This window comes from Eptatretus burgeri, chromosome 16, assembly GCF_056783735.1.
Source record: "Eptatretus burgeri isolate ZD-2024b chromosome 16, Ebu_testis_v1, whole genome shotgun sequence".
NCBI lineage: Eukaryota > Metazoa > Chordata > Myxini > Myxiniformes > Myxinidae > Eptatretus > Eptatretus burgeri.
This window is the reverse complement of record NC_140976.1, coordinates 47,024,368-47,030,033: the sequence shown is the minus strand read 5'-3', so window position 1 is coordinate 47,030,033 and position 5,666 is coordinate 47,024,368. Positions and strand designations below refer to the sequence as shown.

The 5,666-nt window shown below is 42.4% G+C and overlaps 1 long non-coding RNA gene across 1 annotated transcript in view; it reads left to right on the top strand.

Moving 5' to 3' along the window:
* The first annotated feature begins 603 nt into the window (after positions 1 to 603).
* LOC147011024 (uncharacterized) overlaps positions 604 to 5,666 on the top strand; it is a 5,978-nt gene continuing 915 nt past the window's right edge. Inside the window, exon 1 of the long non-coding RNA XR_015052157.1 lies at positions 604 to 1,661. This is a non-coding gene — a long non-coding RNA (uncharacterized LOC147011024). The remainder of the gene's footprint in view (positions 1,662 to 5,666) is intronic.

Here is a 5,666-nt window from a genome sequence, read left to right as displayed (position 1 = left end):
AATCACAACCCCAACGCAAACCCACCCTAACCCTCACATTCAAAATCTCAACCCCAACCCTCACCCACCCTAACCCCCACATTCAAAATTTCAATCCCAACCCTCACCAACCCTAACCCTCACATTCAAAATTTCAACCCCAACGCAAACCCACCCTAACCCTCAAATTCAAAATCTCAACCCCAACGCAAACCCACCCTAACCCTCACATTCAAAATCTCAACCCCAACGCAAACCTGTCCTAACCCTCACATTTAAAATCTCAACCATTTTAATGGCCCCTACGGTGGCCATTTTTAAAGATGGCCACCATATTTTTTGAAATCCATATAAGCAAGTTTAGAGTACAATTAGTCAACTTTGGGTTAAGGTAGACAGACTTGTGAGTGCTCATTTTGTTTGTTAGAACCTGCTGAATCTTATGATATGTGGATTGTTTAGTTTTCTGCGTTTCTGAGCTCGGCATTGAACTTTGTATGTGAAAATTGCGACTATTTTGTCACATTTCATCAAAATATAAAGAGAACTTCCCACACTACATCGTTAAAACTATTGTTCTGGTGATAATTTTACTTTGGTTGAGTCAATATGGTTCTTCTGAATCTATAGAATGTGTAGTATATGCCATGTGAGGCCATTATCCCACTGAAAATGGATATATTTTGGAAATTCATTTCCGTGTATTGACTGAATTTGGGGTAGGGGTAGTCGCAGTTCATAATGAAGTCCACTCCCCATGTATCAAAAGTTTACTCAGATTGGTATTTTACTTCAAAATATCCACTTTTAACAAGGTTTGCACATTTTTCTAAATTTGCTTTAACCCTTTAAGACCGAAAATATCCCGCAAATACGTTTTTTTTAATAGCCTGTGAAGAAGTAATTGCACGCGTACTCAGTCAGAAAATGACAAAGAATAATCCCACAGGTATAAAAGTAGTCATCAGTTAGTTACAAGAAGAACCATGGATTTCCTATTGTCTGTTTTGAAAATTCAGAGTTCTTTCTGGGACCCCCTTTACTTCTTAATTCACCGTGCTGCCACCATGTGGAAACACAGCAAAACGAATTGTTTGACATAACTGCACATTTCCTTCACTGGGATAAGGGAGAAGATTCTCATTGATTTTCATTTATCTATCTGTAATGTTCATTACATGATCCCAAAGTTTTTCACAAGTTAGTATCATCTTTTACTCATCAACCCCCCATCCATTACCATATAGAGGCCAAGAGAAGTGCACACTCACAATGTAGCAGTGGTCCTATAAAAGTACACAACATGATATACATACATACATGGTGCTGCTCTTGTAGATGCAAATGCTTAGAGCCTGGGGTAAGGGGGAGCGCAGTCCCATCACTCACTTGCCTATGATCCCATTCTTCATTAAAAACTGCAAGGGGAAAATCCCTTTTTCAGATGTTTGCAATTTGGGGTTTTCAATCCGGCTGGTGTACCATTTTCGAAGTTAAAAAGGAAGCGATTAACCAACCACTGTGGAACACATTGTGGCCTATAATTCAGTTTATGTTCTATCTTTTCAGGTCCCATTTTGAAAATTTCAAAGAGAAGACAGAGCCATACGTCATGACCGATTCTGAGGAAGACTGCAGGAAAACGAAGCACCCAAGAGTCGAAAAAGCCAAATGTGCAATATGTGAGGAAGAATGTTTTGTGGATGAACTTGTTAAACTTAAAGACATTGCGTCTTGGCAAAGACTCTATGAAATTGCTAAGATAAGACATATTGAACCTATTTTGAGGATTGCTGATGCCAATCCTCCATCCGCACCGGATATCCGTTATCATAAGAAATGCAGACAGAAAATCTGAGACTAAAAATCTGAGAAAAATTCAGGGTGATCTTGGTAACTTGAGTAGTGAGCAGAGTTCTGTTCAGCGGAGGTCTTCACGCCAGTCCACAGATGCTGCGGACAAATCACGTGTCTATCCAGAAGTATGCATCTTCTGCGAGAAAAAGACAAAGTAGATTCAAGGTTCCCACACAAGGGAACTGCTCATTCAGTCCTCAGAACTAAGGGCTGATGAAACGGTACGTGATGCCGCTATTAGGAGATGTGATGAGAGAATCATTGCCCTCACATCCCGTGACATTGTTGCTGCTGAAGGGCACTACCATGCCACCTGCTATAGGCGTTACACAGTCAACTCAAAACGAGACCAATCAACGGCACCAAAGACCGCATCGCAGTCTGCAGCGGGCGACGATGGCTATGCCAACGCTGCGGGAGTCGCACTGGAGAAGTTATATTCGTATGTGCGTTGTAACATATTGTTCAATCCTCGCCTGGTTTCCCTGGTAGAAATCACAGCAAAATTGGAATTGTTTTTCATTGAACAGGGTGTTGAAATTAGAGCGTCCACAAAAATGAATTTACACAGAAATCTTGAGGCTGAATTCGGTGACACCTTGCACTTTTTTGAAACAGATCACAGAGTGTTTCTTAGACCACATAACCTTAAAACCGATGACATTGCATCTGAACTTATCCGTTTAGAAAAGTGAATTCAGCTGTACAACCAAGGACAAGACTGTGTCCAGTTGATTGAAAATGTTGCAATCATACTCAGGGATAGCATCAAGGGTAGCATACAAGAACAAATGTGGCCTCCGCACCCCGAAGAACTGGACAAATCATACATTGAATTGCCAGAGTGTCTTATGACATTTTTGAAGGTGCTCCTGGGGGGTACACAGCGCGACGCATCTGACCGAATCTCTCGGCTGTCATGGTCATTTGCGCAAGATATCCTGAATGCTGTGACAAATGCGCAGGTTGTCACACCTAAGCATGTCCTGTTAGCTTATGTTGTGAAAACATTGACAGGTAATGTGGAAGTCATCAGGACCCTCAATAGGCTTAGTCACTGTTGTTCCTATACCCGACTCGAAGAAATTGATACAGCATTATGCGTTGAGAAAGTTAGTCGAGGTGATGGTGGCATTCCCAAAGAAATTCATCCTGGTGTCCCAACTGTTTTAGCCTTTGACAACATTGACAGGAGGGAAGAGACACTGAGCGGAGAAGGAACAACACATCGTGTTAACGGTATTGTGATGCAGCCTGTGTCTTTAACCTGTGCTCCGCAGAGGAAAGATGAGCCAATCGTTTTAAAGCAGGAGAAAAGAAGAACAATTGAGACAGTTGGTGATTGTCTGCCATTGTATGTAGCAGGCCAGAGAATGGTTACACCCCAACTAAACACCCCAACTTTGGCAATGCCATTCATAGATGCATCCACAAGTGCTCACCAGCGAAATTACATTTGGCTTCTTGTGCGGATGCATGATATTCACAACCAGATCATACCATCATGGACTGGATTCAATATCCAAACAAGGGACAATGTTTCAGTATCCAAGGACACCGTTGGTTACCTGCCAACAATCAATGCCCCACCTTCAGATCTTTCAATTGTGCAAGAGATTCTGTGCAAATCAGTGTCCATTTGCCAGTCATTAGAACTTGACAAAATATGTGTGGTAATGGACCAAGCTTTGTATGCCAAAGCTACAGAGATAGCTTGGAAACACCAGTTGAAATTCGAACGTATTGTCTTGATGATGGGAAATTTTCATGTCATCTGCAATTTACTGGGCATAATTGGAAAGCTGTTTGGATCTGCTGGACTGCGTGATCTCGTGGTTGAATCGGGGAGAATAGCAGAAGGGTCAATTGAGAAAGTCTTATTGGGTCAGCAATACAACGGAGCTGTGCGTCTTTATAAAATCGTTTATGAAGGGATGATGCGACAGGTTTGGTCAGGGTTTTTAGAGTGGTTAGCCAACAGCCACCATGAAGATCTGCACACGCTTGATGAAACTATTCGATGTGTGGCTGATCTCCACGAAAATATGTGCTCTGTTACACTTGAATCACTTGAGCAAGACATGTCTTGCCAAAGGATTCTTCATCTTTTAGAGGTATACTTGGGTGTTCTGCGTAATGATAGAGGTCCTGTTTCCGCATTCTGGATGACGTACATTGATCTGGTGGAAATATTACTTGGTCTGATCAGAGCCGATCGTGAAGGCAATTGGTATCTTCACCGAGCATGTATTCGGAAGATGATTCCATGGTGTTTTGCAATGGACAAAACCAATTGCTCGCGCTATCTTCCAGTTCACGATGATCAGATAATGATGCTCAATTCTGTTTGCCCTGATCTTCACCAACATTTTCTCAATGGGGGGTTTTCTGTTCAGCGCAGCAGTGGAAACCCATTCGGGAAAATTGCTGAAGACAAAACCCTTGAGGAAACTGTAAATAAAGACACACAAACTTCATGTGGAACCAGAGGGTTTGACATGAAGCATGGGACCGTGTCTCAGTACTACCTCACTGCAGAGCATAGGGCAGAAGCCTTATGTCAACTCAGGGAACTAATTTTCATCCAAAGTTTCTCAGGACATCAGTATCTGCAAAGATCTCGCATCAGTAAAGATGAAGTGGACGTAAAGGCTGTGCAGCAAATGCTAGAGAGTAACTGGATGAATCCATTTGACGAGGGATATTCCGATCTGGTGAGCATTTCTATTGGGCTCATCACTCCACCTGATGTCTGCAAGGACTTGCTCAGTGCACAGGAGAAGGGGGAGGAGGCATTTATGCAGTTTACTTTGAAATTGGAAAGTGGAGAAGGTTTCTATGAACCTATAAAGAGATTGAAGCTGAAAACATTTGCTGACCTACAGAAAGTAACACCTGTGAAAACACGAGACAAAGAGGTCGTCCTGTAAGCAAACAACTGGCTCTTTGGTAAAATGATCCTTATTTCTGAAAACAGAAAGCTGGATATGAGAGACGTTCTTTCGTATCCTCTTGGACAAAAACCATGGTCATTGGCTTATGGGGATGGCACATTAAAAAAGACCAACAAAGCCAGGCTTGGGAATCATATTGAGAAAGAGGCAGCGAAGGTTGACCCACCATCAGATCGAACGGCCACGATAATTGATGGCATGGATTTAGTTCAGAAAATGAATGGGGGCAATCACACATTTGCTGAAATGTCACAGAGGATCTTCAACTATGTACTCAACGAGGGGAAGGGAAGCAGCAGAATTGATGTTGTGTTTGATAATTACAAGGATAGTTCGATTAAAAAATGCGGAGCGGATGATCCGAGGCTCTGCTGAAGGCATAGTCTTCAAAGAGATCCGGGCGGGCCACAGGATAAAAAATTGGAAAAGGTTGTTGTCAAGTGGGGAGAGTAAGAATAATTTCATCGAATACTTGTCAAGTCGTTTGAAGGATCCATCATGCCAAAACAAACTCTGAGACACAGAACTTTTCGTCACATCAGGCGAAAAATGTGTACGGATGGAAAGTGACCGGGTAGAGGAGGTTTCCGAACTTGAGTGTAGTCAGAAAGAAGCTGATACTAGGCTGATTCTGCACTGCAGACATGCTGCTTCTTCTTTTTCGAAAGTGATGGTTATATCAGAGCACACTGATGTCCTCATACTCCTTCTTGGATTTCATCTTGAATTGGGAACAAGGGTACTACTGAGACGAGGAAAAAAGAACAAAATTCGCATTATTGATATCAACCGCCTCGGAACAATTCTTGGAAAGGATGTGTGTAATGCTCTGATCGGACTGCATTCCTGGACGGGCTGCGATACAGTCAGTGCATT